This window comes from Hyalella azteca, unplaced genomic scaffold (assembly GCF_000764305.2).
Source record: "Hyalella azteca isolate HAZT.00-mixed unplaced genomic scaffold, Hazt_2.0.2 contig10210, whole genome shotgun sequence".
NCBI classification, from domain to species: domain Eukaryota; kingdom Metazoa; phylum Arthropoda; class Malacostraca; order Amphipoda; family Hyalellidae; genus Hyalella; species Hyalella azteca.
Window position 1 is genome coordinate 236,495 of NW_025940256.1, and position 11,924 is coordinate 248,418.

Consider the following 11,924-nt stretch of genomic DNA (forward strand, 5'->3'; position numbering starts at 1 on the left):
TTGGTCCTTGACTCTTTTTTCCCTTTTGATACTCCGTTGCCTTTTTGATTTTTTGCTCCTTTTTCAAAAATTCTTGTAGCTGCCCGAGAAAAGTTGCGTTAATTTGAATAGTTTGAATAGTTGAATAAAGTATAATATAATATACGAATAAATCAATATGGCGGAGGTACAAATAAATTTAAGTGATATCTCGACTTACGAACATAATTCGTTCCGTGACAGTGTCCGAATGTGGCAGGGTTCGAAAATTGGTATTTAGTGTGTAATAACACAATTAAATTAATATAGCAACAAATTGGTTCAGAAATTTAGTTCGCAAACAGAAACATGTTCGTATATGAAACTTAAAAAATCTCGAACTTAAGGCCCTTATGCCGAAAAATTCACGAGTCGAGGAATCACTGTAATGCAATTTTTTATTAATAATAATAAAATTAATAAATAATACATTAATATGTACCCACCTCGTGGTGAGGGGAGGGGTCCTCATCCCCCAGATACCACATGGCGAGATCCCTCAGATCGTCCTCTGACACAAGCCTCCCCTCGTTGCCCCACGGTTCCTCCCCATCACCGTGCACCAACCCCCAGCTCCCCTGGGGGGGGGGAAGTCGCAATACGCAGTAATAATTACTTTACTGCTGACAGTGCGCAGTGATAATTACTTTACTGCTGACAGTGCGCAGTAATAATTACTTTACTGCTAACAGTGCGCAGTAATAATTACTTTACTGCTAACAGAGCGCAGTAATAATTACTTTACTGCTATCAGTGCGCAGTAATATTTACTGTCACTAGTATGTTAATTACTTCGTTAATTAGAAGACTGTAATTTTTATCTCGCCAGCCATGGCAGCTGAGCCTGTCAAGGATGACCTGGTAGAAATAGCATTAAAATGCACAAGCAATTCGCTTCAGCAATTCGAGGGCTGATATAATAATTGATGTTCATTAGTGTTATGTTGAAGTAACTTATTTATTAATACTTCCAACATTTATGTTGGCAGTTGAACATAACCTTATGATTCATTATTTAATATTTAGATAATTTAATAATACATGTTTGCTATGTATTATCATTATTATTATTATATTATATTATATTATATTATATTGACTTTAAATATGCGCCTTTTCAATAAATCGTTGATCAATCAAATAAAAGTGAACTTTTATTCCACTGAAAACAATCACAGAAAATACACATCCAACAGATTATTTATTACTAAAACAGCAAATACATATCATAACGGAATAGAATTCCTTTGAATAGATTCAACAAAATTTATGCATTTTACCGCCACAACATATGTACATTCGAAAGATTCCTGGATAATTATAAATCAAAAACAATATAACACGTTTAGTTTTGTATATTTTTATAAGTCATAATATAAATTATATATGACTGTTCTCGTCGTAACCATCACACACGGAAAACTAACACAGAATATTCAATCAATGCAAAGTGATAATCGAAGGTCAAAGACGCTATATTGCTTGGTCTTTATTCAAGGTCTTTGCGTGGTGCTTTAATTAAAGCAGTTACTGCACGCGCCTCGAACTGTCGCAGTTACTGCACGCGCCTCGAACTGTCGCAGTTACTGCGAGCGCCTCGAACTGTCGCAGTTACTGCAGCCTCGAACTGCCGCAGTTACTGCGAGCGCCTCGAACTGCCGCAGTTACTGCGAGCGCCTCGAACTGTCGCAGTTACTGCACGCGCCTCGAACTGTCGCAGTTACTGCGCGCGCCTCGAACTGCCGCAGTTACTGCACGCTTGCTGCGCCACGCACGCATCATCGATTGCACTGCGCATGTGGTGCAATGCGGTGCATTTGTGGTGCATTCTTCTGCATTCGTGGTGCACTGCAGTGGTGCATTCATGGTGCACTGCAGTGCAATGCGTATTCCTGATACAATAAAGTATTGTTGCTTCAGTTGTGCATGATTAATATTGCGCTGGTGAGGCCTATTGCATCATTTCATCATTTGCACCATCTTGGTTCAAGCAATGCATCATAATGGTGCATCATTTGACATCATTCCATCACTAACTTTCAATGCAACGGCTCACTGAATGCACCAGCCATCAACTGACCAGCAGTGTCGGCAGAAACTGGTTACTTTAAACGCTGACTTTTACTAAAATTATTATTGTCTGTTAAACATCAGATTTTTGCTTAGTAAAAGTATTTATTAATATGCAACTGAACGTTTAATTTGTGGTTACATTGACGATTTATTCATGCAGAAGAGAAAGTTTAATTTATGGTATATGGGAATATCTAATTATTTAAATATGCTTCTATGACATTTTAAGGCACTGCGTTCAAAGCAAAACTTTCAACACTCGAGTATTGCGTATGTTATTTGTACGATCGACGAAGCAAAGTTCAGGCACATGCAAATAACTAAAATTTAGCGTTAATCCTGCAATTGATTACAAACATTTCAGTTCGAAATCTTACCACTAAAAATTCAGATCATATTCATGATAAAAAAGAATATGTTGGAGTGATTATATAGCGAACTCATCGAAATAATCCTCTGCAACGACATATTCGAAATCGAATTATTTTCGTACAGCTATTTTCAAATAATTTTTTTACTTATCAAAACTGTCATTTCTCAAAATTATTTACAACTTTATTCACCTTTTCCTGCTTTTCTGTGCTTACTAGCATTTTTCGTTGAAGTAAAAACCGGTTCACAGAGACCGTTTGTAGGTAGTCTCTTGCTAGTCTGTTCGTCGTGAACTAACTTTGATTAGATGCTGGTGTTAGTTTCGTTGAATGCGTTCTCTCACTTGTGATGGTGTTATTTATGAACCTTGTGTTGATAATATATTCAGTAATATTACTACCAATAAGGTATCAATGCTGCATTTTGTTAGCGTTTAGGATTTTCGGTTTCAGAACCTCCTCTGGTTAAGTTATTACGACCAATTGATCAGTGCCTGACATTTTCTAAGTTTCTCTATACCCTTGCAAGCATTATAATTTCGCAGCAGTGTCTTCATTACCGAAAAAGTTGTGAAAATACCGGAATGCTTGGTAAAGTTTCGTTAGTTTTGATATGACTGGCGCTGATGTACGGGCGTTTGGACCAATCACCGTCGCTCTTACAACGAACTATTGCAGGTAAGACTCTTTAATTATGAAAACGCGCTACTAAATGCCTAACGTCAATGCCACTGAAGTCGCCCGCCACACAACTTATGTTGCCGCGACGCCGGCCTTCAATAGAATCGATCCATTTTATTAACAAAACCGAACCACAATTTCTGGCAAATACCGAACAGCTTCGTATTTATTTTATGGTAAACGAACACTACGCACCGCAGTTCTAACCAATGTTGTTTTTATTGGCGAGCGGCGAGCTAAGTGCACAATGGTGGCGACTTAAATACGTGTCATTGATGGGTAAACTTTAGTTTACGTGGAACACTACTGTGCAAAAATAAATATTAGTCCATCGTTAAATTTAAGTTTCATTCTTGATCAATCGAATATTTTTATTCAAAGTGAATTGGAGGCTTGACTTGTTTGTCCCAATACATAATTCATTTTCAACTAATATTCATTTCATGATTAACCTCACATTTGAATTAAGCTGATGATTTCCATCACGATTAGGTTATAGTTTAATTATTAAACTATCGATCGATTTTTTCGATCACTAATTAAACTTTAATTAGAGATCGATAAAAGCGTTCTCTTTTTGACCGAATTTATACACAAAGGTTAACTTGAAATTTAACTTGCTATCAGCTTATCAAATGAAACTCATCTTTATCAAACTTCGCTTCTGAATCGTCCATGGAATAAATTGTGCTAACGATATTTTTTAATCAAACAATATTTATTAATTGAACGATATGTAAGTCAATAGAATTAATATTAATAATGAGGCGATATTGATTAATTAGCTGATATAATTCGATTTATTAGCGATATTTATCGACCAAATATTAATTTGCGTGGAAAATATTTAACCTTACTAACGTTTTATACAGCTTGACTGTGGGTATAAATAAACAACTCATGGATTTTTTATAGATTAAATATTCCTGAGTGAACGAATAATAATTTCAGTAATATTCAGTAGTTGAAAATTACAATTATCTGCCGCCATTTAATGATTGATCGTCGAGTGGTTTGGCTTTAGATGAATTTTTTATGTGTACACTAATTATTTTCGCATTAGGCGAGCTCGCGCACTGAACATGAATTTCTGCTTTATAAACTACCACTTTTTTATCCGGCCCATTGATTATGTTCACGCACGATATATTCATATTATGATTTTGTGATTAAAAATAACGATATTTGAAACAATAGTGGATCTTAAATAACATTAATAAATTTGAATACATTTTTATATGCTGAAATACTTCAATAATTCACAGTCGTATAACAACATTTTAATAATTCTAAGATGATAACGAGGAAAAACATTATATTATAATAATATTCATAATTGCAAGCATTTGTCGTTGCCAGCAATCGATAGCAATTGATTCGTGTGTGCGAAAATAGCTTCAGCAATTTCAGTGCTGCAGAAGATGCCATAATTTGAATGCCCGCAGTCATTACTGATCTTACCGATCAACCCTGAAGATCAAAGCTAAACTGAACTTCTTCAGAGCGCTAATGAAAAATTCTACGTGTTTGGTCGTGTTGTGAGAATGTCGCTTATTTCTGGAATAGAATTTTATTCCGCGCATCTAAATGACAGTATTCTGTCATTCTATTTCTTGTCGGTATCCTTAGATTCTGCCAGGAAATTGATCGACGTTATTGCAATATTTTCAGTCGTCAACATAGCAATTTTTTGTGATTTGGAGTATTTATAATGTAAAAATTTTATGGCAAACGTGAGATTTTTCATATATTTTTTTGCATATAACAGTTGTTGAAAATCTACTTTACTAGATGAATGAATTCTTTAAAGTAATCAGATATGCTTTTATTTTCCAATATCTGTTATAATAATTATCCAGTCGTTATGCACATCTGGTATCAGTGATATTTCAATTTCAGTGTTATAACCAGCAATATTTTATTTTGAATAATAAAATAGTAGCATGTGAAGGTATTTACATTTGGTAGTGATGACATTTCCGAAACAGAAATTTTACTCAATATTTAGTGAAGGGTCTAAATGGGGATCTAAATAGGGGTCTATGTGGAGGCCTATATGGGGTCTAAATTGGGGTCTATGTAGAGATCTACATTAGGGTGCAGATAGGGGTCTAATTAATGTTCTAGATAAGGGTCTATATAGGGTTCTAGTTAAGGGTCTACATAGGGGTCTAGATAGGGATCTTGATCGGGGGTATAGATAGGGTGTAGATAGGGCTGTAGAAAGCTGTATAGATAGGGTCTAAATAGGGACTAAAAGGGGGTATAGATAGCGGTTTATATATGGGTCTAGAAGAGGGTCTAGATAGCGGTTTAGATAAGGGTCTAGAAAAGGGTCTAGATAGGAGTCTTGAAAGGAGTCTTTATAGGGGTCTAGATAGGAGTGTAGGTAGGGGTCTAGACAGAGGTCTGGGTTAAGGTGTAGGCCGGTGTATTGGTAGGGACTAGATGGGGTCTACGTATATAGTTAGGGGTCGGAACAGAAGTCTAGAATGGAGTCTAGATAAAGGTCTTTGTAAGGGTCTTGACAGAGAACTAAATAGGGGTATCGAAAATGTTTTAGATATTTTTCTAAATAAGGGTCAGATCAGTGTCTATATAGAGGTAGGGGTCTAGGTCCCCAATAATAATGTATCGAGGTTGGGTCGTAAAAATAACTGATACGGACCCAATTTGACAAATTGAACTCAGGCCACCAAGCGAGCAACGCGTGACTGAACGATTAGTTTGGCTTCAAATGCACGGCAAATTGGTTTGCTGCGTTGGTTTAATTTCAAGGTTAGAGAACCAACGTTTGCTGCGTTGGTTTAATTTCAAGGTTAGAGAACCAACGTTTGCTGCGTTGGTTTAATTTAAAGGTTAGAGAACCAACGTTTGCTGCGTTAGTTTGACTTCAAGGTTAGAGTACGAACGTTTGATGCGTTAGTTTGAGTACCAGGTTAGAGAACCAACGTTTGCTGCGTTGGTTTAATTTCAAGGTTAGAGAACCAACGTTAGCTGCGTTGGTTTAATTTCAAGGTTAGAGAACCAAAGTTTGATGCGTTAGTTTGACTTCAAGGTTAGAGTACGAACGTCTGATGCGTTAGTTTGAGTACCAGGTTAGAGAACCAACATTCGAATCGTCGGTTTCATCTATTTTACCATAAAAATTCTATATATGGCAATAAAGATTTTAATAAGATAATTATCGCCAGATATATTGTCCTGTATGTAATTATTATGTTTATACTAAAATTAGGTTTAGATTCACACACTTACTTTCAATGTCGTTAAAAAGCTGAAACAGCGACTGTGAAATGCAAAAAAATAGCTAAGATAGAAAATTGTGTAGAAACGCGTGAAGAAATCAGCAGAAAACAGGCGGCTCGAGAATGTACAAGAGCTGTACCGGAACTGTACACAAATTCTACCGAGGCGTAGAAAAACTGTACAAAATCTGTACCGGAACAGTTCATAACTGTACCGAATTTGTACAGAAACCGACCAAGAATGGAAAAACTTCACAGAAAATATGACAGGACTGTACAAAAACTGTACCGAGACTGTGCAAAGCCCGCAGCAATCGATTCTAACATCAGAGTACACTTACTCTATTTTTGGCCGCTTGATTGTCAGGTTCAGAGACTAACAAATTTGTAGTGCGTGCCTCCGGACACCAGCGTAATAATATAATGTCATAGCTAGCACAAGATTCTGAATATAGAAGCTAATATTCTCTAGTATATTTTATTTTTTAGCTAATATTATTATTACATATTATTTTCATATTACCTGATGTATCGGTATTTTTATATTATGCTATTCTCACGACATTATATTTCTAGGTGACCCGAATTCCCGTACTTTTAAAGTGGTTATTACTAAGACGCACAATTTTCATAATACCTAAAATACCTTCCTTTAATTAAATCCGTTAATCTAAAAACTTTTTATTTATAATACTTTATTTATCGGCCGTCTCTAAAACATAATTTCATGACTACAATTCATGCAGAACAGAGTAATCCAGAGATGACTTAATCCAGATAATCTCATCACGAGTCATATTCAGTAATATATTTTATTTATATCTCGCCTATAACAAAGCTCTTTAAACTCTATAACTTTTTAGGATTAATGTTGAAGAAGATGATCAACATCATCATGAGTAATTTATTTAATACCCTAATCACTGCTATTATTGAATGGGTCAACAATTTAACAGATAAGCATGCAAACAACGACATAGTTTTAGTTAATTATTCACTGCATACATGGCCCCGCATGTCTTCAAAATTTAAAAAAATAATTAATGTTAACGCGATTCAAAGAAATTAATTTAATTTACTAAATTTAATTGTTAATGATATTAAATGTTTTATACGAGCGCTAAGCAGCGTGGCAATGCTGAGGTATGCTGCACGGCTGCTGCTGCACTCACCTGGACCGCAGCACGGGCGCCCAGCAGCATGGCAATGCTGAGGTATGCTGCACGACTGCTGCTGCACTCACCTGGACCGAGCGTGGCAATGCTGAGGTATGCTGCACGACTGCTGCTGCACTCACCTGGACCGCAGCACGGGCGCCCAGCAGCATGGCAATGCTGAGGTATGCTGACAGGATGATGCCAGCAACAACCGCAGCCCTTCTCAAGCAGCGCGACATGATGCGCATCCCGCTTCTGCTCTGCAAGAATTAAATAAAAATATTATATTATTTTTATCAGAAACACATATTTTTCTTTTGACGAAAAGATTTTTAAATTAGTCGTAGAAATTTTTTTCAGGAAATTCAGGAAGCTTTGTCATTTCCTGAAATGCATAAGCATTGGTGTTCGTTTTTGAACAATAAATCAAGCTCCATTTTTACGAAAAACTCGTTTTTCCTCGGAGAAATCGGTGAAATAAGTGGGTCATTGTCCAAATAGTAATGCACTTTTGCCATTGTTTGGGTCATCTTGACCTGGTTTTGTCCGGCAAAAGGACGTTTTAGTGCTGCGTACGCTCTGTGCCCATGCTGTGGATAAGAAAGTGTGTTATTATTTGGACAATTTACCCATTTATTTTGGGTGCAGCAGCCATTCAAATAACCGGAAATGTTGTAAGACGATATCGCCTTTTTTCATTCTGACCAAAGAAGTGCTTGAGAAAGTTGCTCGTAAAAAGTTTATCTTTGATATTTTTTTTTATTTTCGACTCTGACTACTAAACATGTAACAATAAATAATTGTATTTATAGAAGTTCTAACGCTACCGCTGCAAACTTTGGGCAATTCAATCGTCCTTAAGTGAGTTTCAAGCGTCAGTTTGACGTCAATCTTGAATAATTTAGCACTAAAGTTCTCGCCTTTCGGGCGAATAACAATATTTAATAATAATAGGAATAGAGCAATATTAATAACAATAAAAATAATTACTAGTAATAGAAGCGATTTACTTTAATACGCTTGTGAATAAGTTTTATAAGTTTCTTGCTTTGGCCATATGGTGCGTGTATATTTATCTATAATGATCGATGTTAGATTATCGGTGAATATATACTTGTGACGTCTGCCCAATATTAAGTATTAATAATGACAGGTTATAGCAATAAATATTGATGTGTGACGTGGGTAGTTTGGACGTCGTTACCAAGCCACCGGGTTGTGGATTCTGAAGGATCCAAGTAACCAGAGTTGCTGTAAACAAAAGATGGTTTTGTGGTGGTTACAAGTTAACTGTAAACGTGGGATGGTTTGTGGTGGTTACGGGTTAACTGGTAACGTGGGATGGTTTGTGGTGGTTACAAGTTAACTGGTAACGTGGGATGGTTTTGTGGTGTTTACAGGTTAACTGGTAACGTGGGATGGTTTTGTGGTGGTTACAAGTTAACTGTAAACGTGGGATGGTTTTGTGGTGGTTACAAGTTAAGTGAACCGATGTGTTAGCTTACGTGAACCGATGTGTTAGCTTACGTGAACCGATGTGTCCGTTTATGTGAACCGATGCGTTCGCTTATATGAACCAATGTGTACGCTTATTTGAACCGATGTGTTCGCTTATTTGAACCGATGTGTTCGCTTACGTGAACCGATGTGTTCGCTTATTTGAACCGATGCTTGTAAACAGATCTAACAGCTCTAATGAGAATCACTTGCAAGCAAATAGCATGCAGATGCTTTCCTGTGAACTGATTATTCTTAACCATTAACCATTCTTATTAGCAATATTGCTGATTAATTGTGTGAACCAATTTCACATGCATTCTCATGAACCGATTAATTGAATAAATGATAGTAGGAATAATAATAATAATGACAAAATTATTACTAAGACTTAGGGTACAATTTTTAACATGTGGCACAATTTTAGAAAGAGATTAGCTCTGAAAACTAAAACTTTACTTTCTTCAATAAATTTGAGGAATCTGGAGGAAATACGTCTCCGTTCAAAATCTAATTTCTCTTACGCGTTAATTTGCATTTGATGATGATTATTTTACATAAACTTATATGGTAAAGATGATTATTGTATAAATTAATGATATTAGTGTAATAATATTTCAAATAAATTTTATTAAGAATAAGAATTATAACTAAAATGATTCATGTAAAATATATACATTATTTTATACTTTTTAGAACTGTTAGGTTTTTCCCCTTGAACTGTTTACCGATTAAAAGATTCACTTAACATAAAATTTCCGTGTAATTAATCCTGAATAAACGCTTGCGAGCCTTCAATATTTCTCCAAATATCGTCATTAAGTAACTCAGAAACTCGCATAAGTTAAATGAAGACACATAATGAGCATCAAAAAATGTACAAATGCTGTTTATTGTCGTTAAATATATTTATTTTTGAAGCACATCCAAACCGTTTGCAAGATTGTCAATTTCGCCTATATTAATAAAAGATTAGCTATGATTTTATTTACGCTCTACGTAGGCTTGGAACAAGCTGGTTCCTTACGTGAATGAGAGAAGCTGAAGTACACACAACCTTTCTGGGGAGCGGCTTGCGACGCACTGACCCGACCTGCGTCAGCGACCACCGTCACACTGTGACCTGGCACGTGTCGCCCTGACGGCAAGACCAGGCAAAAAACTTTGGTACTTTGTAATGTTCATAGTTACATTAATGATTATTGGTTTAGATAGTGTTTATTGCTTTACTGTTTTTGCATTTCACTTTGTCCATTTTTACGGTTTGTCTTACTTGCCTTACTATTTCGCATGTTGCAGGAAGCACGAATGATGATCACTAATATTAGCTGACGAATGCAAAAAAATTAGTTAATCTAAGCATCTAAAAAAACTGAACACCGGTGTTGCTAAGGTACATATGCAAAAGTAGGATGAACTAAAAGGAAATAATTTGAATTATTGATCGTTTTCAACCAGAAAATTAATATTTTTTATTTCTGTTTATAGACTGGCAAACTTAGACAACAATGTAAGTAGGAGAGTATTGCATGACGCTGACAAATGTAAAGTTATCCACCTTGGCAAGAATAATGAACAGCAAGATTACAGTATGAGAAGACACGGTTGCAACGACAGAGTGATGATGTCGAAGTCGATAACGGAAAAGGATTTAGGAGTTAAACGTTGGAACACATCCATGCGACAACATTTCTTCTCGCTTCGAGTCACCGACATGTGGAACAGCCTCCCTGATAGCAAAGTTGACGCTCCGAGTATGAACATCTTCAAAAACAGACTAGACGAAGCTATGCAGGAGCATATGTTCTGTCTTAAAATGCCTAGCAAATTACGGACCAGGTAATAAGTCCAGCAGCTATCTCAATCAATCGTCAGCTATGGAAAGATTGGGTTCCAAAGGCCGGATCCCTTGTAAATCAAGTCACGAAAAGTTCAAGAATCGGCAACAGGCCATGGGCCTATTTCTATTTCTTCAACGCCGACACTCCTATTCTATTCTATATTCTATTCTATAGGAGCATCTGTGGCAGGTCTATTCAACTGCCTACTTGGAGGGATAAGCGGAAAAAAGTCATAGCTATTTTTATTATAATTATTATTATGATTTGTTATTTTTTCTACGCGTTTCCATACCTTAGCACAGCCCCACAAGTTGGCATTTTCCACAGCCGTTAAACTTTTTAAAGGAAACACTTTCCTTCAACAAGGTTCAGGTCATGCAATACTCTCCATGCACCTTTAACGTGATCAGGAATCTGTTCACATGTGAACTGATCAGTAAACATCTACGTGTCGAAATGTGTCAACCAATCGATATAAACTGTGAAAACGAAAAATGTCCCGTAAAAAAATCGAAATGACAAACAATACCGTTTTAATTAAGTCTGTATCGTTAAGTCTCGTTAAAAATATCTACATTCTGCTAAATTTCGAAGCTCCTATTTCTTCCGGGACGTCTCATTTCGGCTTCGTCCCGAATTTTCATCGATAATTTAAAATTGTCGAAATTTTTATCTTTTATGTATGTAATAATGTATTGTGAGTAATTTTAGGATCTTCCTGTCTAGAATAAAAATTGCAATGCGATGTAAATGTGCTCGAGTTAGTAATTTTTGCGTGCTCAGTGGAGCGCACTGTGTTCTGGCAAACCCGTGATTTAACAAAGTAACTTTCAAGTTCAAACCTAACATCGATGTTTCTTTCTGTTCGGTGCTTTCTGAAAATAAATTTATTATGAGCTACGTGACTTGACACCAATCTAACGAAAAAATAATATTTTATGTTTTTTTCAGAAAATGCAATCCAATGCGCTGAACAATAAAATTTTCTGAATTTAAGGGAGCTGCCGAGCTGATACCTAAATCATATAGCACTTAAAT

General features: G+C 36.1%; 1 long non-coding RNA gene across 1 annotated transcript; it reads right to left on the bottom strand.

Annotated features, from left to right (window-relative positions):
- Window positions 1-49: 49 nt before the first annotated feature.
- Window positions 50-7,613, bottom strand: LOC108678432. Its single transcript, XR_001931321.1, has 3 exons — window positions 7,564-7,613; window positions 465-596; window positions 50-79 (listed from the first exon to the last, which is right to left on the bottom strand). It is a non-coding gene; the product is annotated as an uncharacterized LOC108678432 (long non-coding RNA).
- Window positions 7,614-11,924: the final 4,311 nt, after the last annotated feature.